This window comes from Drosophila albomicans, chromosome 2L (genome assembly GCF_009650485.2).
Source record: "Drosophila albomicans strain 15112-1751.03 chromosome 2L, ASM965048v2, whole genome shotgun sequence".
NCBI lineage: Eukaryota > Metazoa > Arthropoda > Insecta > Diptera > Drosophilidae > Drosophila > Drosophila albomicans.
In genome coordinates, this window is record NC_047628.2 from 19,161,808 (window position 1) to 19,187,682 (window position 25,875).

At 36.9% G+C, this 25,875-nt stretch overlaps 1 long non-coding RNA gene across 1 annotated transcript in view; it reads right to left on the reverse strand.

Annotated features, from left to right (window-relative positions):
- Nucleotides 1–6,672: 6,672 nt before the first annotated feature.
- The window catches only part of LOC117565862 (uncharacterized), a 45,239-nt gene continuing 26,036 nt past the window's right edge, over nt 6,673–25,875 (reverse strand). Inside the window, exons 3-4 of the long non-coding RNA XR_004571941.2 lie at nt 14,094–14,112; nt 6,673–6,705 (exon numbers count right to left, since the gene is read on the reverse strand). This is a non-coding gene — a long non-coding RNA (uncharacterized LOC117565862). The remainder of the gene's footprint in view (nt 6,706–14,093; nt 14,113–25,875) is intronic.

Consider the following 25,875-nt stretch of genomic DNA (forward strand, 5'->3'; position numbering starts at 1 on the left):
TGAAAATGAAAATTAATTGTTGTACAAATGTGTCTTGTAAGGAGCGGAACGCGGAATAACAATTAATTAATCATCGGCTACAAGAGCCATTAAACGCAATTGTGTTGCTGCTAAGAAAAGGAAGAAGAAGAGAGCAGAGTAAAAAGTAATCCACTTAAACTCAAATTTGTCAAAAGCATAAAATTACAGAAGCAACAGTGGAATGGCAAGTAAAAAATCGACAACAAGCACAGAAAGTAGCAAATAAAAGTAGCTTCTACAATCGAGTGGAGGAGGTATGAGGGCCCAAAACAAATGATCGCTCATAAAAAGTGACACTTTTTGGCGCGCATCCACTAAAGGTAACGCAAAGTGAAGGGGAAAAATAGTTCGAAAAGTGCCAAAAAAAAAGAAAAAGAAGAAAAAGGGGGAATGGCAATGTCGCTTTTCGTCGCATCCGTCATGCTGGTTCCGTCGCTTCGGTTATATTGGAAATTTGTTTCAATCAAAGGTTTAGCAGACAAAAAATAGAGGGGTCTAGGGGGAGAGGGAGAAGGAGTTTTGCAGTTATGTGCCATATCAAATCACTCAAAGTGTTGTTACAAAGACAACGCCAGACAGGAGCATCAGACAGCGTCAGACAATGCCAGACAGCTGCCCAGCATCGATGCTGTTGTAGTCGACTTTATTGCCAAATGGTTATCATATTGCTTATAGATTTTGCAACAGGAGCCACACTGACGTTGATTGATCAATATGAGAGCCGCAGTTACCTAACCATCAGTTACACTCACTCACCTCGTCCGTCCATTTATTTATTTATTTCTTTCCGTTTCGCTTTTTTTTTTTCTTCGTTTTTGTTGTTGTCAACTCTTCCATACGAATGACAGAGTTTTTTGTGCACAGGCGGGCATCTGCAGTCGTTTCGAGTGATTTGCTGTTTATGATTAATCATTCCGTTGCCGCATGGGGCAACAGTTGGCAGCCCAAAAGAACTTTTGCCAGCTTTAACGCGCACAGTTGGCAGCAACAAAACAAATTAAAAAACATTTAGGCAGCTGTGGCAAGCGATTCAGAGTCGAGTTGAGTTGAGTTGAGCAGCACTCCAAATTTACGCAGTGCAAACTTATATTTTATGATTTTGATTTGCGTTTTGCAAGTGCTCAACGCCCGCCCCAAAAAAGTAGGCAACGAAAAATGTAAAATTTCTTCTTTTTCCCCAACACACAACACAAACGTGGTGCAAAGTGTTGCTCTGTGTGCCCAAGTGGGCTTAGTAAAACTTTTCGTGTGTGTCTCTGTGTGGGTTTTAGTCTGTGTGTGTGTTTGCAAAAGCTAAAGTATTGGCCTGTGTTCTGAAATTCCCATTCGAGTGTAGAACGCTGAATTGCTAAGCGCTTTTTAACACAGTTGGCTAAATCGAAAATTAATATGTATTTCTAAAATGTTTTTGTATTGCGAAGCTACCTTCCTTCTCAATATTTATAATAATAAATTTAATGGCAATTAAGTTAGTTTTGTAGTGCATATAAATGAGAACTAAATACTATATTTTATTTAGTATTCTTTCAATATTTTCCACAATAATCTAATTAGTTTTCATGTCAATTTCATGAGAGCTAAGTACTATATTTTTTTTAAGTAAATCAATATTTTCCTCAAACTAATTTGGGATTGTTTGTATAAAAATTTTATGTTTTTGAAATTTCTTTAAATTAAATTAAAATAGAAGTACACAGAGTATAATAATAACTAACTACTCATTAATTTGACATGAATATATTTGAATGATTTGTTGAATTTCTATTAAAAGTTGTATCTTCAACTGTTGAGACAGAAATTAATTATATATTATTTTGTTCTACCAGAAACTATTTCTGAAATGCATAAAATTTGAATAAAAAAATCAAATAAAAAGATTTGCATTTATTTATGTCTCTTTTTACATCTCTGTAAACATTTTTATCTTTAATGTTTAATAAAGAAAATAGAGATAAATAAATTAGTATCAAATGTAGTTTTATATAATTTCTTTTGACGTTTGCGATTTGGCAGCGAAATCGTTCACTTCATTTGCCACAGCGGGAAAATTGTATTGCATTTTAATAACGCAAAAACGTCACAAGTATTCAAACACACACCATTTGCGTGTGTGTAGAGAGAAAGAGAGAGAGAGAAGTATACTACATTTCAATTCAACTTCAATATACAAATTCATATTTGCCGCAGCTGTTGCGAGTATCTTTCAATATTTTGTGTTTGCTTGGATTATTTATGTCGCACCGCAACTTTTGTCTCTGTGTGTGAGTGTGTGTGTGTTGTTCAACTGTATCTGTGACTATTGTATGTGTGTTTGTGAATATTGCACATAATTTAAAAGGCAAATTGTTTTTCGATTTCACAAAACTGGCAAAGCAATTACGTGCAATTTAAGCATTGCGAAAATATTTTTTCAAGCCCAGAAAATATATTTTGTAATTTTCTACACATTTCATGCGATTGCTGCTTTTGTTGTTTTTCCTGTTGTCGTTGTTGTTGTTTTACTCTACTGTCGTTTCGTTTGGTTTGGTTTTGTTCTGTGAGTTGAATGAAAAGGACGACCCAAACAATTTGGTGTAATTTAATTAAATGAACACAGCAGTGGACCAAAAGCAGCGGGCAGCCTTCAACTCCACCTCCACACCGCTCTTTCCACCCGTTCAGTCTAGACGAGACGACGATGGCCAGATGCTCCTGGCTGCTGAGCTGCTTGGCTGCTGCCAATTCACATTGCATTGTTCACTGACTGAGGGGTGCTCAAAATGACAAAAGTTAATGCCTAACAACGTTGAACGAGCGCACGGACAAAGCTGACAAAGGACAACAACAACAACAATGGCGAGAGCAACAACAACAACAACAACTATTAATAGGCAGCCAGCCAAACCCGAATGAAAATAATAAAAAGGCAATGATGACGATGACGTTCAAGTTGATAGGCAACCTGGCGAAAAAAAAAGCCAGAATGAAATGAAAAATGAACCAGAGAACACTGCCAAAAGAAAGCAATGAAAGAGAGAGAAAGCCATGCAGGACACCTGCTGATTAAGATCGCAAATTGAAAATCATGCTGCTACTGCTGGCCGCTGACAGGACACGCTTTTCACACAGCAGCAGCAAGGAAGCAAGCAGAGAATGAATGGAAGAAAAAAACAACTAACATTTGTGTTATTTTCATTAGTGCTTCACAAAAAAGAACTTGAATTGACTTCGAGTTGGAGTTGGATGTTGAAGTTCAATCAAATTCCAACACGACTTGTGCAAATGTTATAGAGTTCGGAATTTTCGAATTAAGCTAATCGAAGGCAGATAACACCCCATGTACACATTCTTGCTATCATCATATCAGTTAATACTACCTCACCTACTGATAAGAACAAAAACACAGACCAAAGCAAATCAGGCCAAGCTGCAGGCTCATCGCCAAACATCAAAAGTATTTCTGGCATTCGTCTGAAAACTTTGCAGCTGCTAAGTAAACGAACAAGCAAAGTAGTAACAATTTTATATAAACGAATTGCGGATGCACTTAAAAACGACTTTAAAAAAAATATCTAAAGTATAAAATATAACGCGCAATAAAAATTACCTGAAACCAAATATTCTATACTGCATAAACTGATTTTAGAAAACTTGTTTAAAAATATATTGATACATTATAAAATATTATATTAAGCTCTTGAAGAATTCCTTTTATAACCGATTACTTATCATAAAAAAAACATTAAAACTAAATTTTTCATACTTTAAACTGCATTTAAAAATCATGTTTTACTATAAAATATGATTATTCTTGTGATTAATAAGGTTTTCGAACTACCAAACGTCTTTTTAAAATTTTTGTTTTTTTTCGGAAACTGCTTTAAGAAATATACAGAAAATACAATATTAAAAATATCTTTTGAAATATTTGACTAGGATGGTTATATTTTATAAATTGAAAACTGCTTAAGAACTAGCAAAAATAACGAATTTTTTATGATTAATTTTTTTTTTAAGTTTTCCTAATTTTCCAACCTTGACTAATAATTATTTAAATAAATAAATCAACTAGTTTCTTTATGTTATAAGCTGCTTATCAAACGTAGCAAAAATAACTATTTTATTATGAATTCTTTTGTTAAAAATTTAATTGCCATATTTAGTTTACAGAAATGTCCTTCCAAATGCAGTTAAAGTTGCAGCGCTTTTTTGCTGCTGCTGTTGTTGTCATTACATGTTGTGTGGTGACAATGCCTAGAGGTCAGAGGTCAGACAAAAGGCAGCAGCTGACAGGCCAACAGACAGCTAGACAGTTAATCCCGTGCTGCTGCTGCTGGGCAAGAGAATTGGCAAATTGGCGCAGTTTGAGTGCGAGTAGCAAACAGAACCAGACACAAAAGTCAAAAAGCGTTAATGAAATTGAAATCAATAACACACACAAACACACACACACTACTACGTGTAACTGAGGCTCAAAGGAGCTGATGCTCCTCATCATAGCAGAGAGAGAGGGAGAGAGAGAGGGAGAGAGTATATCCTGGCCATATCAACAGTCAGATGTCGACTTTGACTGCGCTCAGCGGGCGTCACTCTTGGCACTTGGCCCAGCTTGTTACGAGAGTCTGATAGGCAAACTGGACAAATTAGAAATTTTGTTGCTGGGGGAGAATTTTTCGCAAAATTTCAGTTCGTTTGCTGCCTAACCACAAATTGAATTTAACGCAGTAAATTGAGTTTTGTGCCAAACGTTCTGAATTGAATGTTTAGCGCTGAAAAGTTGCCACCAAAAGTGTTGCAATATGTTGACTCTTAACTAAAGTAGAGAGCATTGGGGAGAAATATAGAGTATAAATGAGTAAGAAGCATTTCGCCACATGTGTCGAGAAGTTTATGTGGTCTAAAAACTTGCAAGTTTTCGGCAAGTTTCTTAATTGTCTGATTGAATTGATGATTTAATAACTTCAATTTAATTTCAGCATACGCTCGAAAGTTTTGCGAGCTTAAAACTTTGTTAGCTTTAGGTTCACAATTTTTAGTGCGTGGTTTGTGTTAAGTTTCTCTCAACTCTTCCAGAGTGCCAAAAGCCAAAGATTTGTCAATGAAATTATTGAAGTTGCCAAGCAGTTGCAACTCCTTTCGACTCACTCTTTCGCCACGAACTGCAATCAAAGAGTAAAATCAATTTTTGCGTAGAGGCTGAGGCAGAGTTTATACTTCATTTCGTTGCGGAGGAGAGGGGAGGAGACAACATGCGACGACACAGACCATTAATCCAGTGTAGCCGGTAACAAAAATAAGAGGCGACAACATTGATGTGGACAATGCCACAATGCGATTGTGGTCGAGTCGAGTCGACACTGAAAACGAATGAACGAACTCAACTGGGCCGCATCCGTTTCCGGCTCACAGCGAAACTAAAACACAAAAGCCAACCAACTACAGCTGCAGCTACAGCTGAGCTCAACTGCAGGACCTGCTGGTACAGCCTGCGTTGTCCTGCACTTAACAGCGAGCAGCAGCTAAAGCAAAATCCCAAAGAAAAACAGTAAATACACGCAAAGTTCTTTCTGCCTCGTTGAGTTTTTCTTTCAGGCTTTCGACATTGGATTGGGATTGGATTGGCTTGTTCATAGAAACAGCTGTGGAGCTCAATCTGTGATCAGATTGTGGTTACAAAACCAGGAACTAGCAAAAATAAAACCCTTTCGGGGGTCAGCTAATTAATTGGGTTGAGTAGCAAGTGCAATAATGGTGCGGAAGGTAAGGAAATTGCATTAACGCGTTGCGACTTATTAACACAGCCATAGCCAATGTCAACAAATTGCATTATTGGCGCAATAAAAGCGAGAACACACACAAGGACATGCGTTCAGCGTGTGTTTAAATGTTATTGAAAGTCCTGCGTGAACGCCAGACATTGTAAATACACAAACACACACACACACACACACACACACACACACACACACACACACACACACACATGAATGGAGTTGATGGCTGCAGCTGATGCTGTGTCCCCAGGGCCATCACATCGAAAGGACTTTCAACTGCAACTCCATCTCCAACTCAACTGCAACTGCGACTTCAATGTCGCTGTCATCTGGCTCCGCACGCTTCAGGTGTTAATGATTTAATTTCGTTTCGTGTACAGGTAAATTTCATTACTGTTGACAATGGCACAACAAAGTATGTGTGTGTGTGTGTGTGTGTGTGTGGTTAAATGATAAGGTTTAATCATGTTCAAGAGTGCGCCCAGTTTCAAGCATATAATATTTTTATCGACCTCGAGCAGAACACTTAAATCACAGTGAAAAACGCCTGCGTGAAATTGCACATCATAAAAACTGTTTAAATTAAATATTTATAAACATATCAGCCATCGACTTCATTATCATATAAATAAAGTGCCATTCCCATATATCCATGATATTTTTTTTAATGAGCTTCGAATGTCTTTGATATTATCCCACTGGGAATACCGTTAATTTCTGGAAGTCAACTATTAAGTTTTTTATATGCTGCGTAAATTTGCAAATGAAATGAGAGTAAAATTGCTTTTCAACTAAAAGTGAAGTCATCTACAATACTTTAAGCTATTGTTGCAGTGGAATTTCTTTATAAAGAACACAAAAATGTGAATGAAAATTGTTAAAATTTGATTGCACTTACCCAAATAATAGATAAAGGAAATAGTAAAAAAATCTGTAATTAAGTTAAAATATACAATTTAGAAATACATTTTAATTATAATAATTTTATAGAATTAAAAAAACTCATTTTAAAATCTAGATGGAAGAGTGGATTGCAAATTTTGAATCAAGATTTTTTCGGTCTACAAAAAGAAATAGTGAAATAAGATTTTAAGGTTAAGCAATTCTTAAAACAAGTTTTTGTTCTTCAACCATTGTCCTCGTTTTACAAAATCTTCTGTTATGTTCGAAAAGATTTCAAATGCAATCCTTTTTTCAATTTTGACATCTTGATTCAAAATTGTATTGTTGATTTCAGGACCTTTTTTCTGTGCGGAATCTATGAACTTTTTTAATTTTCTTGATAATTAGAAGCTGTTATATTTGTATTTTAAAATACATTGTATATACACATTCTTGTTTACATCGAATTTACTTATTATCAATTAAAGCAGCATTTACATTTCAATTTCTCTGTATTTGCATTTATTTATTTAGATTCCCTTTATCAATGTTATGCCCAATTACATATTTATGCGAATAATATAGGCAAATATTGTGCAGGCTTTTCTTGCGGCATTTCTTCCCACGAGCAATTAAATTTGTTTATGGAAATATGATAAACATTGAGCGCGACTGTGGCGCAAACAAAGAGTATGCTAAATATGTTACTTAACCAAGGGAATCGTCAACAGCGCCAGCAACAAGAAAAGCAACAGCAAGAACAACACTAACATCAACTTCTGATACCGCTGATAAATATTAATGCCGAGCAAAGTGCGCACTGAGCCGCTGCGGGCAAAGGACTTTTGCCAAAACTGGGCGAGAGTCCTGCATGGGCCCTTGGGGGAGTAGAGGGGGCAGTGAGAACGCTGACTGCACAATTCAGGCGGCATTAATATTCATTTCCATGGATACAATCACTGAGGCACGCTGGCCACAGGAGGTGACTGCCATAAATACAACAACAACAATAACAGCAGCAACAAGAGGAGTAAGATGAACAGACCAACAGACTCATCGATGTCGAGGAAGGAGCGAAGTAGTTGCTGTAGCAGTGGCAGGATATAGTAGCCACACTCATTGTCAGTTGCCAGCTCATATTTGCTGTGCCTGTCTGTGCCTGTGTGTGTGTAAGTATGCTGTGCTTGTCAAAGGAATTGTTGAGCCAGGACGAGGCATTGTGAGTGCTCTTTGACATTCATTTAATTGAGTCGCCAGTCGTCAAGTCGAGTCGCTGCGTCGTCCACTTGCCATTTTTTGATTTTGCATTTCAAATGAATCGCACATTCAATTTTTGTGCCACACAGCAAATCATTTCAAAAGACTTTACAATAAAACATGTTTTATAACAAATAATTTGAAATTAAGTATCTTTGTAATTCACAACCAATATATAAAGCATGATTTTTATGTAATAATGAAGAATAAAGTTCAATTTAGTATTAAGTATGCTACCATTCAAATGTAAAATCTCTTTTAATTTATTTTAATATAAAAATAAAAGTATACAATTTAAGCTACTTGCAAAAATAAAGCATAAAGTTCTATTTAGTTTTTGTGTCAAGTTAAATACTAATGTCAAGTATAATTACTGGGAATTAATATTCAATTAAATATTAAAATTTATGTAATTTCATTAGCCGCTACATATTTAGAATAAAGGCAAAACCGTTCAGTTATATTCGTAAACTATACCATATTAATATACGGAAAATATACTAAGGGATATATTTGGTATATTTATAAAATGCATTCAAAATATACCATAGAGTGCCAAATATATTACATATAAAATACCACAGGTTATAATTGGTATATTAATATAATACTACTTTCAAAATATACCATAGATTGCAAAATATATCATATGCATAAAATATACCAAAGGCTGTATTTGATATATTGATATAATACTAAATTCAAAATTCCCCATATCGTACAAAATATACCAGATTGTCACCAAAAGCAACTAAGACCCGTACATATTTATGGGACAACCAATTGTATAACTACTTATATAAAATTAATAATAAAATGTGTATAAACTAGATTGTTGTAAAAGCGATTATCAATAATTAAAACATTACGAATAAAACACAATTAAAAGGAACTCTTCGTTGTTCTATGCAACAGGCAATTTAGGCAAAAATTGAGTGCAAATCGTAACCGCAATACGAAAATGTCGGCTGAAAATTTAATAAGCAATGTGAGCTTCTGCCAAGTCCTTAGCCTGCAGCAAGGACTTGGATCTTTTAAAGCATTTGATTTTATTATTATTATCGCTTTGGCATAATTCCCCTTCAAAAAAAAAACAAAAAAAAAATACTCGTGGCAAGAAGCCAAAGGAAGCAAAGGCCCAAAACGATCCAAAAGCGGCTGCCAAACAATTGAGAGAGAAAGACTGCCCTTCGGCTACAGCAACAATTTCACACTTTCGAGGCGCCTCGGGCTGCCAAAGTTGCGCGGCAGTTGAGACAACGGTGTGAAAAATGAAATTATAAGCAAAACGACAGACTGACAACGACGGAGGACGATGCCAAGGCCAAGACATCGTTGTCATATTTGCCTTCAGTCGAACGCATGACAGACGACAATACATCTTAGGCGCATTTTAATTTCATGCTTTGCTTGGCTTTACCTCCAGCTACTGAGTCCTTCTTCACCTCATCTCCCCCCCGCTTATGTCCCACTTTGATTGTTGCTGCGTAATGACATTTAATGTCCAAGGCCCATAATTGACTGGGGCGTAGCGTGAGGGATTCACAACAGATTCAGATGCTTTATGCGCGACTGCACAGCAGTTAAATTTTGTCTTTGCTTTTGTGTATCTCTGTTTATCTGTATTTGGGTATCTGTATCTGTATATGTATCTGTTGTTGCCTGGCCATTTATTTTCGGCACATAATTCATGACAAAGTGCAGCACACAAACCGAGCTGTGTGGCATGTTTAATTGTGCGACCACATTATGAGCACGTGGTGAATGTCGCACACACATCTATAAAGAATAAAGATGATTTACCTCTAGCCAAATGGCACCTTTAATTGCTGTCCTTGAACAGCACACAAGATTTTATGTTGCGTGACTCTTTGGCATAGAAATGCTTTGCATTAGGCTGCCTTTTTTTGAGTTCCAGTTAATAGCACTCAGCAGGCGTTTATTATGGGCATTGTGATTATGGATAAATTACGAGCAAGCTTCGTACTTCGGTTGAGATCAGGAATATTAAATGTCAAAGGGAAAAATGAAATATATAAATATATAACATATAACATATTAATGCGTCCATGATAAATTTCGCTTTGATTGGTTTTATATATAAAAGTAAATGTTAATATAAAGCGAAGTAAATTCTGGACAATAATCATTGCATTTTTTAATGCATAATTTATATATAATATTTAGTTCTGTATATCAAGACAAATGCTGATTTGAAGTGAGGTAAATTCTTGGCAATAAACATTACTTTTTTTAATAGAAAATTATATTTAGTGTTAAAATAGATTGATGTGGTTAAATTCAACGCAATATATTAAACTTGCACCAGCTCGTATTTAAAATTGCATTTTAAATCCATTGTTGATTTTTTTATTACTATATTGACAGCATAATAATATAATATATTTAGTTTGCAATTATAATTACCATATTTCTACGTACAGTATTAATTAATTTATACTTTAAATCTCACACAGATTATTACATTCGCATCAAGCATACGCAGCGTATGCGCCTTGCCAACAAAAGCCCTTTGTTGCATAAAAAACATGTATGCATACGCATATCGAATATCTGCATATTGAGACTGACTGACAAAATGACAGCTTCACTGAGTGACATTCGCTGCGAGCTGAAGTTTGTTAAAATTTATTAACTACTAAAAAAACTGACGAAGTACATTAGCGAGTATCGTTTTGTAGGGATTTATTTGGCTAAGAGGGAAGAAGACGAGAGGGATAGAGAGTGCTAAAATCTTGCCAATCCTAACAGCACTCAAAAGCAGCAGCCAACTAACGAGTTGGCCAACGTGGCGAATACTTGTTGTTCGCTGTATGCAGCACTTTAAAACGCCAAATGCCACGTAATTCAAAGCGTCTGCCACGAACATGCGTTGCCAGCGTGTTGCACAGCTAAACAATGCAATGCCGCAGGGCAACAGGGGCAACAATGACGGCACCTTTATCTGGCTGCTAAGCAACTAGCAGCAAGAAGCAGTAGACCATGCCTTGGATAGCACACGAATTGCAGGCATGAGAAGGGGACGGGAATGGAGATGCAGCGCATTTGATCTAAAAGCCTGGCAAATGGCAGTGCAAGTTTTGCGAAGCGAACCAAAGAGGGAATTGCCAAGGAAATTAATTACAAGAGCTGAACGCTGTTGCCACGTGGCAAGCAAAGCAGACACAATGCAGCTTCCACCTTTTGCTGCCTTTGCTTTTGCTTCCGCTTCAAACTTCATTTTCTCTTGCTCTGTCTCTTGCCTGTTTATTGTTGGCTTTGGCTGTTGTTTGCTTTTTCAGCGTAAATATTAATTTTCACACCTTTTGACGAGAGCTCAAGCAGCACTCAGCACAATGCACATGCCATTCTTGGTGTCTCATCTCTCTCCCCTAAATACACTTGGTCAACGGGGCGCTTTTGTAATCAAATCATGCAGCATTTAAATGCATGTTGAGCTGTTGAACTTGAAACGGGGTTTGTCTGTTGCTTTCACTACGTGCGCATTGCAAAATGATCGCAAATGTATAAAGTGGACCTCACACTCTTGGTCAAAACGTCTCCAACTCGGACTCGGAGTCGAACTCGGGTCTTGGCATAATCTCGCACGTAATTTGTGAGTGTGTGTGACTGAAATGTCCGTTGCACCTGGCACTCAGCCAGCACCATGAGCGAGGACCCTAACCTGTCTGTTTGCGAAAACTATTGTCTGGCCAAAGTTGTTGACAGGCACGTTGACGTCATTGTTTCGTAATTTGTATCCTTAGCTTGCCGCATTAGAGCTTAGTTATACACTACCAGGGATTTTTAACCAGTTCTCTCCACATCAAACATGTATTCCATTCTGGATATTTTTATGTCATCTCTTTTGTTTAGAACTGCTAAAGCGCTTGTAATGCGATTTTGAATGCAGTTGTTGCACAGTCAGATATGTTTACCCTGCGTATACGTAATATGATAATTTAACTGTTGGCTCAGCAGGCCCATTAATTGTATTTAATTGTGAATCCCCGACTAAACTTAAGCTACTTAGCCGGCGTTTTAATTAAATTTCCGTAACACATTACGCCCAATTCATTAGGTTTCCGGCGAAGGCGAAAACGAAGGGCGAACCTTCAACCTTTTTTCCACCTTATATGCTAAGCAAACAAATCTGAGCACTTCATTTGCCAAGCTGGCCAAAAATTGTAGCCAGCTTACAGCGCATTTGCAGACCCAACAACAACAACAACAAAAGTAAGTACAAACAACAACAGCAAAGTATGCAAAACAAAAGCAAATTTGAAGGGTGAAAAACTTAATCGACAACTTTCTTAGCTGATAAAAATTGCCCAGCAAGTCTGCCAAATAGAGCTATAAAAAAGAATAGAGTGAAGAGAAGAGAGCGCGAGAGAGGAAGAAGTCTCTTTGGGCTTTGTCATTCAAGATGTCGCTGCAATAAAATTAATGCATAAAGTTTATTTTTCTGCGACGACAACAACAAAGTGTTGATGCTTTTCTTCTTTCTTCTACGTGTTTTCTTCTACTTTTTTTCGGCCACGTAAGAAAAAAGCAACAACAAGCTTTTAGAATTTATAATGAGCATCAAGTTTTTTGCACTTATACATTCCGTTTTTTTTTTTGGCGGAAAAGTCGAGAAAGTATTTGATTGGCGATGAGGGTTGTTGAATGAGGCGCAAACTTTTCAAATAAAAATTAAAAATTGTCAAGGCGTTAAATTAGGGTCAACATCCACAGGTAATGAAAGTGACAGACAACAGCATAGTCAACTCAACTCAACTCAACTGACTTTAGGCAAATTGAAATTGAATGGTTTGACAGCAAAGAACATCTAAAAAAAAGGGTCAACTTTTTTTGCAGCTGGGTTTGTTTGGCTCTGCAATTGACAGCTGCGAGTTCCAGTTAAGTTTTTGTCAATATTTCAGAGATTACCCAGCGTACTTCAACTTGAGCGTAAACAATGTGGGCTTAAAGTTGTGCTGCACAAGCGCTCGCTCAACAAGCTCAAAAGCAACACAAAGCCGCACACAGGACATGAAAACTTTCTGTTAACCAAAGAACCGACTTTTCCTCCCCCTTTTCACCCCTTCCCTGAAATAAAACTCACTCACCACATGATTCATAATCTCTACACTAATCTTTTAATCCAGTCGAGTGAATTTTGTACTCGATTGTGAAACAAAGTTGCCAAAGGCCTTGAAGCCTTCAAGCAAGAGTTGGAGGCGGAGGCGGAGGCAAAAGAGTTAACTCGGCGCATGTGGAAAATAAACATGTAGTAGAGATTCCAATATGATGCCCACTACTACCCCAAGCTTCTACACTTTACTCTACTCTACTCTATGCTACCACTTTGTGGCCCTTTCTTGTTCCCTTGCCATTACATTAAGCGCACAACTTTGATGTCATCTTTGTGCCTAGGCCGCTCTCAGACAAAGTTTCCTTTTTGGCGCCACGTTGCAGCTTCTCTTTCTCTCTGTCTCTCTTTCTCTTTCTCTGGTCCCAGCTGAAACTTTTTTAATAGTAATGGACTTTACCGAAAAAAACAGTTTTTTGCTTTTTGTTTTTTATATTTTTGTTTGTTGTGCTTGCTCTCTACTCTCGCCTCCTTCCTCAAAAAGAAAACAAAAATGTTTTACAGTTTAAGCGCATTGGACTCTGCTTCGAGCTGTTGTGGCCAGGTGAATCAACCTGTGTGGCAGTATCAGCCTCCTCTGCATCAAAAAGTTATTTCCGCTACAAATGAACCCACACATGAATCTGTTTCTCTCTCTTTTTCGCTTTTTCTATTTTTTATTCCTTCTTTTTGACATCGTCGCGTCGGCTTTAGAAGCTTTCTCTGTCTCTCTCAGCCCCTCTATCAATACTCGGACTGCATCTGGCACTTAGTTGTGATGGACTGAACTCATATACAGTGGCTCCAAATGACCGACAGACAGACTGAATGCCTGACTGGTCCCCCACGAACATAAGCCGCTTAGCTTTTGAGTAACTTTGACAGTCAGACACATTCGTACTATACTATAGATGTATATACATTCAGACAGACTGAGCATATTTCTTTCTATTAAATATGGCATGTCAATGATTCAGTTAACATTATTTATGCATTAATTACTCAATTTTCCAAAGTCTATTTCTGACGATTTATCTTAATCCAAAATAAAAGGCTGAAGTACTTACCTCAAATTGGTGTTCAAAGCTGTAAATATTAAAGAAAAAATATATATTAAATAAGTGCATAAATAATGTTATGTTAAAATTTTCACAAACCATACGAAGTGGTTGTCTTATAGTTTATAATATTAGCAACAAACAAGCAATTCTTTGATAAGTTGAAAAGAGTTATTTCGAACATTTTAATTATATTAAAATTTATAGGTTTACTTAGACTAAGAAAATATGATCAATTCATATTATCAGTCAAATCTAATTAGTTGAAAACTAGACTATATTTTAAATAACTATAAAATTTTTTAATAATAACCATTTTTCATTTCATCATTTAATTTTTTAATAATAATAATATCAGTTAAATGGTGTTTTTTTTGTAACTGAATTAAATCACCAACTAATCTGCGTTTTCTTATGAAAAATTTGACTTAACTGTTATTATCAAATATTGGGCTCAATTTATAAATAACAATTCATTGATAAGTTGGCTGAATATTAGACTGAGGAGTTATATATGTTTATATAGATGTATATTTTTAAATTTTATAAAATTTATAGATGTGCTAGGGTCAAAAATGTTATCTAATGTTATCCTGAATTTGATCAATTCACTTACAACTACACTAAATATCAGTTAAAAAAGCAATTTTAAAATTTATAATTTTTAATGTTTAGTTATATAGTGGGCAAAAAGTAAAGTAAATTTGTTTTTAAAATTAAAAACCTTAATTTATTCTTCTAAATCAATTTCATTCCCTTCAAAGATAAAATACATTTATGTATAACAAATTCTCACATTTCCAGCAAATCGAATGCTATTTTAACAGAATTGAATCTCGAAACTAATCTGCGTCCTCTTATGCTATTTTTAGCACGAGGTCAAGCAGAAAGCCAGAAATGTCACACTGCTCAGTGACTGAGTAAGTACCTGTTGTCCTGAACGCTATTGGCCATCTATGTATGCTGTCCATTTCAGGTGGTGCTCTTAAGCCCACGCGCGTTTCTGACAGCAGCACTCAAAAGCCAAAAGCATTGGAGAGGCAGAGGCGTGATACTCAACAGCAGAGAGAACTCTCGATATAGGGCGACAACTCTGGCAGCTCGATAGGCTCGATAGATGTTGTTGTTGCAGTGAGTGTGTGATTTCACTTTTGTGTGTGTGTGTGCGTGTGTTGGGGATTAGCTGGAGAGAACATAAATTTGAAGCTGGCATAAGTTGAGTTTTGTCACGCGCCAAAAATCGAATGAAATCGAATAGAATCTCATTCGCGCTTTGCTAAATCCACAGAAATCAAAAAACTGTCGCTGTAGATTTCAAGAACGTCCCCAAAACGAAATTGAAATGGAAATGCGTATGTTAAACGTATTAAGTTTCAATAAAGGTATAAACCAGAAAGAAAAAGATACTTATTTCTTGGCATGCAAATCTTTGCGTAGCAATTTTAACACTTGAGCGAATTTGATCCTTTTGCTAAAAATAAAGAAAAGTCGAGCGAGTGAAAGAGCAAAAAAAAAAGAAGAGATTCCTTGAAGCAAACATGAAATATGCCACAATGTTTTGGCCACAAGAATGCTGGTGGTAAATGCCTTTCATAAGATGGCCCGCAACAATTTCCCTTTTCAATTCAATTCCTTCACTTCGTCCACTCGCTCGCTTGCTCATTTCATAGCATACCTTGAGGCGCCATAAAAGTGTGGACCCGGATCCCGGGCCACAAGGCAAATAAATAAGAAAAACCATTCGCTACATTTCAGCAAATAATCTCATAAAGCATTTTATGCTGTCCAGCAGCTGCTGAATCGCATATGATGTGTGGTCATGCGGCAGTCGGTATGGGGATTTCTATTGTTTGCTAAGCGATTTGCTTTACTTTGAGCAACCAAGAACTCAAATTCAAGCTGATGCTGATGCTGAAGCTGAAGCTGGCAGTTGAGCACATTGTGCAGGCCATGTTTTTATTAGGAGGAAGGAGAAAGCGAAAGGGCATTAAGTGCGGTTTCGGAACCTTTTGAAGTGGGACACGTGCTGTCATAAATTTTCACAGCACTGTGAGCCAAAGTCGACTGCTTAGAGATGGCACAAGTTGACACTTGGAGTTAACGATAGTTATCGGATGCTCTTAGAAAACTTGCAAATTGAAATACAATCGAAGCTAAATAGCTTTGCAGACAGCGCTTTAGAAATAAGTTATTGTTAATTTAAATTATAAATAAACATTACAAATAAATAAGCCAAAGAAGGCTGCTTAGCGATGGCACAAGTTGACACTTAGAGCTAATGATAGTATTCGAATGCTTTTAGAAGACTGTTAAATAGAAATACAAGTTAATTAAATTATATCAAACTATTATAAATAAGTCAATAAAATAAAATATACAATTCTCCATAGAATCACTAAAAAAAACTTTCCCCAAAAAACCTGCACACAAAATCCCAAAGTAACTATTATTATATAAAGGGGAAACTAAATTATACATCAAAAGTACGTTTTTAGAATATTTATAATACGACCAACTAAGATCATCAAATAAGGTTAAAATAAAAATTGTTAAAATATTAAATATTTTTCTTAAGACGTAAAATTACTGTATGAGCATGCTTTTCGAATTTAACAAGTTTATTTAGTTCTGCTCTACATATGGCAACATTTTAATCTACTTAACCAACTATTAATAATTATACTAATGCGTTTAAATAACAATTGTAAGTAAACAACTTTTACAAATAACAAATAGGAAAGCACAAGTACTTCAATATTATTTCCTCACATTTAAGCTGCATTTTCTCACAATTTTTCAATTAGAGAATGTATAAATACTCCCAGAAATAAACAACAAGCGTAAAGGCAAACAAACATTGATAAGTTAGCTGAAAATTGCAGCTAAATCTAGTTAACACTCAATCTAATTTGTTGTCGACATTTATTTATGCGCTTCGCACATGCAATGGAAAAGTCCGATTATCCTGGGGCTATTGTTAAACAGCGATTATTTGTTAAGACCACAAAAGCTGTCAATATTTTGAATAAAGCTTTAGCCTGCGATTAGTATTAGTTGAGCTTGACCCTTCATCGAGTGAGTGGATGAGTGAAATACAAAATCAACACGTAAAATTCCAATTAATTTCGCTTAGCTAAATAAATCGTTTCAAACACAAAACACAAACTGATCATAAAACTTAATAACCAAAATGTACACATACACACACACAGACATATCACAGACATAATTGGCCATGTATGCGTGTGTGTAAACAGCTTTTTGGCTATTTGCTTATCGGTAAATTGCAATTTGTGCTTCCTGCGACGCACAACTTTGTGCTGATTAATAAGAAAGCGCCAACAATAGCAACAACAACAACAAGAACTATTAAAGAGCGGATGCTGATGACGATGATGATAGCAAGCGGAAAGGTTTCCCTTTCGCTCTTTCTCTATAGAGACATTAGCCAGCTGAGTCCCATCGTCAGCGTCGGCTCACATAGCAAACGCATAAATCCAATTGAAAGTGCTTAGCTTTGATTTTTGTCTGGATTCTGTTGGAGTCTGTGGACTAGCTCAAGTTTTAGTTGAGTCCCTGTTGTCTCGCTCTCTCTCTTTCTCACTTTCTCATACTGTCTCTATCTCTCTTTCTCTCTCAATCTTTCCCTAGGCAGCAGTCAGTGCGTACGTGTTAGTTTCTGTGCCGCTTTTTCAACACTTGGACACTTGGCGTCTGGCAAAACTACGTGCCGCAATTCAGCGCTAGTGACGCTATCAGCTCTGTCCATATTGATAAATGCTGCCTGCGACCCTTCACCACTTGCTTCGCTTCTCCTTCCTCTTTGCCTACCACAGAACTAGAAACAAATATTTAGTTGTGAAAATCCAAATTAAGTCACGTCGCACCAATCGCGAGCAGCAGCAGCAGTTGAAAACTCTGGACATGCCGACTTGCTGACTGCGACGAAGTGGAAAAGGAGAAGGAGGTGGAGGGATTGGAGTATGGGACAGCAATCTTAACCCTATCGAAATGCCATTTCAATGCAAATGCAAAATGGTAAAATTAATGATGTTCATTTCCTGCACCCGCACACAAACACACTCACACATACACAATTGTAGCGAAAACTTGGCTCTTTTTTCTCTCCCTCGCACTCTCTTCCATCATTTGATGCTCCGCAGCTTACAAGAGAATTATGATGCTGAAACAATAGACTTTTACGCCCCATGCCACGTGCATTTGCTGCCTCCTCCCCCGCCTTCTCACCCCTTTTCAGTTGTCACTCCCCTTGTAACCCTTGGCTCACTGTCCGTTCATTCGCTGCCAGCCATTTGCAGCACACGCCGCTTGCAACAAGATTTTCGCATTAAGTTACCAGACTCACTCTCCCTCCCCCTTTCGATTCTCCATCCCGAAATGATTCCCATTTTACTCTACACTGTATGCCATATCCCCTCTCCCCCACCTCTCCCCCTATTCCACGCCACCGCCAAACAATTCCCATTGAAAGGCCATTACCATTTTGGGTAGCTCTGCGTCTCTAGTTGCAGTTTTTGGTTTTTGGAGGGAGCTGCTGCCGCTGCTGTTGCTGTTGCAGCTGCCGGCGTCGTTTCTTTTGTTTGCTACTTGGCAATTTTGTATGCACTTTTAGCCAACTTACCGCCCCCCTACCTCAGTCCCACACCCACTCTCCCTCCTCTCATCCCTTATTTCCGCAGTGTTGTTTACATTGTCACAGTTGCCGCTTTCTTTGCATTTGCAACTTGCATTCGCAGTTGGCTTTTATGTTTGCATTTTATGCATCTGACTCCCATTCACTCCCGATACTCTTCACTCTCCCCTCAGCCTATCTCAAGTACAGAAACCCATTGGCTGCATGCGCTTAATTGTTTGAGCCGCAATTGAGAACTTTGCGCCAGCCATCTTAAAGTTATAATCATAATCTGTAATCAAAAAGTGCTTTAAATTCATTTTTACATTTTCCTTTCTTTATAATTCTAAATATCTTCATTACATAAACTTACAAATGTCGGAAGTATTTATTGTTTAATTTGTCCTTAAAAAGAGGTAAATTTAATTCATCATGCTTCGTCAATATTTATCAAGTTATAATTTGATTATAAAAATGGAAAATACTCTTCTATATTATTTTAAACTAAATAGTTATTTATTTAGATTCACTTGAATTTAATAACATTCTTTTAATATTTAGTTGTTTTAGCTGCTCTGATTCATCTCATTTAAAATTAGGAATTGTCTTTGTTGTATTTAGTTGTATAAGTTTCTTAATACGCTAATAATATCATTAATAACAATAAAATTCATAATTAAATTAAAGTAAAGTTTAATTTAATTGCAAATTTGAAATGTGCTTTTCTATATTTGTATTCTTCATTTATTTTGTTAACATTTATAGGCAATAATACAAACACAGAGTTCTCTAATCAGTTGCTCTCATTTTCGCTGACTTCTATTGACTACAGCACTCGAAACAAATAAAATTAATTAAAGTTTCGCTCGACAATGCGAATGCGAATGGTTTGCATTGAGACAATGCCCAGTGCAAAAGGGAGTACACAATTAATGAGCTGGGCCATTAGTGTTTGTAGCATGGCAAGTTTTGATAACGACCCAATGCCAATGGCGGCAAAAGCCATGGAAGCCAAGGCAGCAATGCGACAGGCAATGTGGCATTGTCCCAGTTGGACAACTGATACGACCATAGAGTAAAAAGTCAAACAATTTGCTGACGATGTCTTTGGGTGAATTTAAAGAAATTACACTTGACACTTTTCAATTAGTGCGGCAAACTTTATTTTAATTGTGACAGTAACACGCTGCCATTGCCACCCAGAGCCAACAGCAAAACAGCAAAGAAAAAAATAACAAAAAATGTGAAAACCAACAAGTTTTTGGGCAAAAGTTTTGTGCGGGACAAACGACGATGACGACAACTTGATTTATATTATGTATAGAGTGCAGTTAAAACAAAAGCCATGGCCAGAGCTGAGCCAGAGTTAAGTCAAACAGCAAACAGCAGAGGAAACCCAGTTCTGGGACTTTCAGCCACAAAATGTCAAAAGAAAACTTTGCAAGATTAATTACAATTGAAAACAAATGAATGCAAAAACGATAAGCAGCCAAAAGGATTTTCCCCAAAAACCGACTTGCTGGGCGAGCGACAGAGAAAAAGAGAGAGAGAGAGAGAGCAAACTAACAAACCTTTCGACTCCGACTCCAACTTCGAGTCTGTTGCCAGCGCCAACTTTGCCAATCAAGATAGAAAGAGTGCGGCCGGAGGGAATGCCATGGAAATTGTGCAGAAGTGAGGAGTGTACTAATCAAAAAAAGGGGGCGTTGAAACAAATGTTCACACCTACAAAGCAACAAGGATAACAACAGCAACAACAACAACAACAGCTGTTTTGTCCAGTTCTTGAACTTTTTGGCAAAACTAAACGCAAAGTTTACCGAGGTTAGAAGGTCCCAAGTCCCGATCCCAAGTCCGAGGCTATTTTATGGCCCAACGACGTGACGTGTTGTAGTTTTGCCCCATTATAAAGAATGAAGAAAGAGGGCGATCAGTTTTTTATGCATTCATTTTGAGGGGGGTATTAACACCATTCAAGTGGTTGTCCGGCCGAAGTGGCAGAGAAACTGCCTCAAAAGTTGCGGCGCATAAATCATGAAATTAATTAATTTTGACATACATTTTGCACCAAAGTAGGGTCATAAACAATTTTAGTATTGCTTCTGTCAGCTAGTATATACTTTTAGTATTTTTTTCCCCCACAAACTGCACAGAAATTAAAAGTAAAATCCAAAAGAGTAAAGAAAACTTGTGTGTTTGTTGTCGACGATGGCAGCAAAAACTTTTCAAGTCGAGAATACCAAAAAAAAAGAGATCAGAAAAAAGCAAGTTAAGTTTGAAATATGTGCAAAATTCATTCAGTATTTGAAATATGCGAAAGTTGCATAAGTTCCTCCCGCTGCTGCTGTCGAAAAAGAAAAACTTTGAGCCGTGAGTTTAATTTTATTCATGTTGCTAAGTGAGCGACGACGTCAACGACGAGAAACTTTTGCACCCCGAAATGCACTCTTTAATTGCATAATTTGAGAGTGAAAAGAGATTTGACTAGTTACACCTGCAAGCTGCACGATATGACTCGAAAGTTTTGTGTCGAGCCCCTCTCCCAAAAAATTTGATTACAACCTCAATTGTAGATAAACGATTGTCTGCAAGCGAAGGATGAGAGAAGTAAAGTACTTATGTTAATCAAAGAAATATATTTACTACTGTTTGCTCAGGCAAAAGGAATGTTTTATGGCATCTAAAGAGTTTACCTTTTTTAAATATTTTATGCCATTTCGTTAATTGAAAATTGCCACATCAAAGCGCATCGAATCGAATGCCTCACAAGGGATGTAACTCTACCTCCAAAGACAAATAGTAAATGGTAAAAGTACTGAATTGAAATACCAGCAAACGTGCTGGATTTACAATAATACATAAGACTTTAACTAGTGCGCAGCTTGAGCATACCCTGCTAGAGTACATATTTTAAACAATATGGAAAATAAGATAAATAAATCAAGTGTGACTAAAAACAGAATTCAATATTCATTAAGTTACGTAATAGAAACAATTTAGAGACGAAAACTACAATTAAGTAAACTAAGTTTTAAATTAATCAATTAAAATATAACGTGCTTATCTTACACTTCAATATAATAAAAATCGAAAAAAATAATAATTATAGAAATCTAATATACATTAAAATTAAAATTATCATTAAAGACAAACTCCAAAATTTTTATATTATTACGCATTTCAAATTAAACAATAAAAATCTAATGCGCTTATTTTATACTTAAAATTAATAAAATTGTCATTGATAATTGATCATGATTGATCAATAAAATCAAACTAAATAAAAACTAAATTCAATTACTTCTTTTTACTTTTTGTTATGCATACCCTAAAAAGGTTGTCTAGGGTATCGAAAAGTATTGAATTGACCGCAGAAATATTTGCCAGCATTTCAAATGCAATTGCAATTGTGCAAAAATTGCAATGCAAAATATTTTCTCAAGGAATTTTCGCGTCATGCCTAAAAGTATGCAATGCGATAATAACAAAATGCAACCCACGCCTCCGCCCCCGCTCCCTCTACTAAACCGCACACAGTGAGTGCGAGAACTATGCGAATGAACGATAACAGAAATCTATGGCAAATGGCGTACACTTTTCTTCGAACGATTGGCAAACTACTTAAGCGGATGAGTAAGAGGGGTTTTTTCTCTTTCGCTCGACGCTTCGGGGGGTTTATGTCTGGGTTGCTGCATAAACTTTGTGTCGACTATGCAAGTGTGAGTGCGTGTGTGTGTGTTTGTGCCTGCCGTGGGGCGCTGTGAAAACTTAATCCTTTCAGTGCACAGCGGGCCAAGCCCAAAGTCAAACAAACAAACGAAGGACTTGGAACTGGCAACTCGCTTCTTAAGCTGCCATAGAACATTCGAGGCGGGGTTGGGGGAGGGACGATGCCCAAGTATTTAAGCCATATGCGCTAATGAATGCGGTCGCGCATTTTTAAGCATACTCCACTTCCAACTCTCACTCACCCGCCTCCCCTTCTTAGTGGATGGGCGGAATGGTGCGGAGCAAAGTTTTTGGCCACGCAAAAGTTGCGGGTTTTCAACTTATTCGAAACACGTGCAAAATTATGCTTGCAGTTTGCCGTCGTCGTCGCTCTCTCTCTCTCTCTCTCTCTCTCTCTCTGGTTTTGTTTTTGTGCTTAGCCGCCGATAATTTTTAGGAAAATGCTTGAAAATCACCACCACCAGCAATAACAACAACAACAGCAACCAGGCAGCAACCAGCAACAGATTTCCCTTTCTTGCCTCTTGGCTGTTTATACAATTTATCTTCTCTTCACTTTTTTTCGGCTTTTCGTCTATTTATGTACTTTTATTTTCGCTTTATGCAGTGCATATTTAATGGCATTTTCTCAAACAGATTTTACGCTTAATTCTTTTGTTGCCCCCACAGCGCTGTAAATCGCAATGTTCGGCGCAATTAATACAATTTACGTATCTCATCTCACCCTCCCTCCTCTTCCATCAACCAGCCATTGACATTCGGCTGTCGAGTGCCAAAAATCGCCTTGAATAATTGCCGAATTGTGTGTTAATAATAGCCTTGTGGCTTACACACACAGCGCTTTTGTTTTGTGCATGAATCTGAATTATGGTTATGAGCATGCAATTATCGCGACACTGTTTCTAGAGTTATTCGATCAATGTCTGAAGCACTGTAGAGCAAAGTGGCTTTAATAGAGCAATTATGCATTTAAATGGAAGGAAATTAAGAGAATGTTCACGAAATGCTGCGAACTTTTTGTTCTTTTTAAAATCTAATATCGAAAGAAGTTAAAGTTGTAAAGATAAAGAAAAATAATTATAATAAATACACATAATTTATTTAAAGATATGAATACTGAGAGAAAACTGAAGCTATACAAATTTTAAATTAACAAATTATAATATTGAAAAAAAGCTTAAGTTAAATTTTAAGAAAAATAACTTAAATTAATACAAATAAATCATTTTAGAATATGCAAACTAAGAGAAAACTGGAGTTCTACAAATTTTAAATGAAAAATTGCAGTAGAAGTTTTGATTCTTCAAAACATAAATAAACGTTTTCAATCTTTAAAACAAATTCTTAAATTTAAAAAGATTTAAATCAAAAGTAAATTACAATTTTCAAACAACTTGCCTACGAAAATAAATATGCCCATTTAAGAAAGAGTAAATTCACAGTTCATATATCAGCCGCTATAGCTTTGTAGTATTTGCAAACAATGTGATTTGAATATGATCTGAATTTGAAATATCTATAAGAAATGCTGCTGAGAATATTCATATTGGGGTTACGCCTACATTGACATCCACCCACTCGGGCTGTCATTCTAATGAGCGTTTAATCCAAATGACAAAATGTCAAGGGAACACTTAAAGAACTCACCTTTTTCTCTCACACTCTCACTCTCTCTCTCTGGCTGTTTTTCGCTCTCTATAGAAAACACGAACAGGCAATTCGGTGAAGATTCAACAACAAAAATAAAAGATAAACATCTGTTTATTTGTTAGGGGGACAACAGCTGCACCTCAATCAAGAGCGAAAGAATCAAAATAGGGAGAGAGTGGGTGGGTGGTTGGTTGGTTGGTTGGGAGAGCGAGCGCAACGATGTCTGACATCAATTATATAGATACAGATACATTTTTATTACTTGACAAAAGTGAGCATTTAGTTCTCTGATTTTTTGACTCACTCTCTCGAGTTTTCAATCTCTTTCTCTCTCTTTTGCATCTGTAAACTGCACGTTGACACTTTTGTGCAGAAAATTGATAACGACAAAAGTAAGAGGCAAAAAAAAAAAAACGCAAAACACATTTGCCGCTAAATTTGTAGCTAATTTCAGTTTTGATTTAAATTATGATAAACATGCAAAGTGTTGTCGTCCGATCCCCTCCCTCCCAGACTCTCCCCCAACCCCCCCTGGAAATGCCGAAAAACCGAAATTAATTAATTTCTATATAAATGTGCGAAGATGCGAAGCAAGAAAGTCGAACGAACATCAGCAGCAGCATCAGCGGCAACATGCAATATTTTTTAATATTATTTATTTATATATTTATATTTTATATTTCGGAAAAATGATTTTTCCGCAGCGTTTAGGCGTTGGCGTTGCCGTCGACGTCGTCTCCGTCGTCGTCGTCATCGTCATCATCAGCATCGTGTCGTTGTTGTGATCTGCTCAGTGGCAACGCTTGGGCTCCATGGACAGGCGGCTGTCAAGTCGATTGCCTCGCCAGTGCTCACTTGAACGTTGTCAGCGCTGCTCCTGCCGCGTTTGAGGAAAACTCGCAGTCGCTGTCTCAGTCTTCGTCTTCGTCTATGTGCACTTTTTGCCGGTTCGCGTCACTCGCCCACATACTGCATAAATATATATTCATCTATGGTATATAGTGGCTTTTATATAGCCAGTTTTATGTGCGGCCCAGTGCGTTTTTTTGGAAATCATGTCACTTGCAATGCATCGTCAGACACGCGAAAATCTCCTCAGCTAAAATTCTATTTTGCCGCTACGTGAAATGTGCAACAACAGCAAAAAACAACAACAACAACAAGTGTGCTCCATGGGTGTGTGTATATTCAACGAGTTTGCAAATTATGGAAAATGATCATAAAAATACACAAAAGTCTGAGCAAGTGCCAAAAAAGCAAACAAAATAAAGGAAAAGTGCTAGAAATATATTTAAGTAAAGTTCATTTCACAAAGTGAGTGCAGTCAGTGAATGTTTATTTTCAGTTTTATTATTATCATGATTATTATTGTTTGTTAATGCCACGCGGCTGCAAGTCTTCAACTGTGTGCAAGTGTGTGTGTGTTATTGTATCTGTGTGCGTTGGCTTTGTGTCAACTGAAAGATTTGACCTCGCACTTCACCCATCAAGTGAATTAACATAGCCAGAAAGAGACGGCAAAGCGATACACAAGTGATCGTGATCGTCATCGTTAGTGTAGTGTCTTCTACAAGACATACTCTCCACCTCCACCTCCTCCCCATTCCCCTCCCCCACACAACACCCGACTCGTGAGGCAATTTGTCACACAAAGAAATCATTCAACTTTTGTTGTGCGTGTGTCGCGAGACTTGCGGAAGCTTTTCACCATAATTGTCACATTTTCAATTGCATTGAAGTGCGGCCACTTGAAGTGCAAATCAAACAATGAATGTTTGA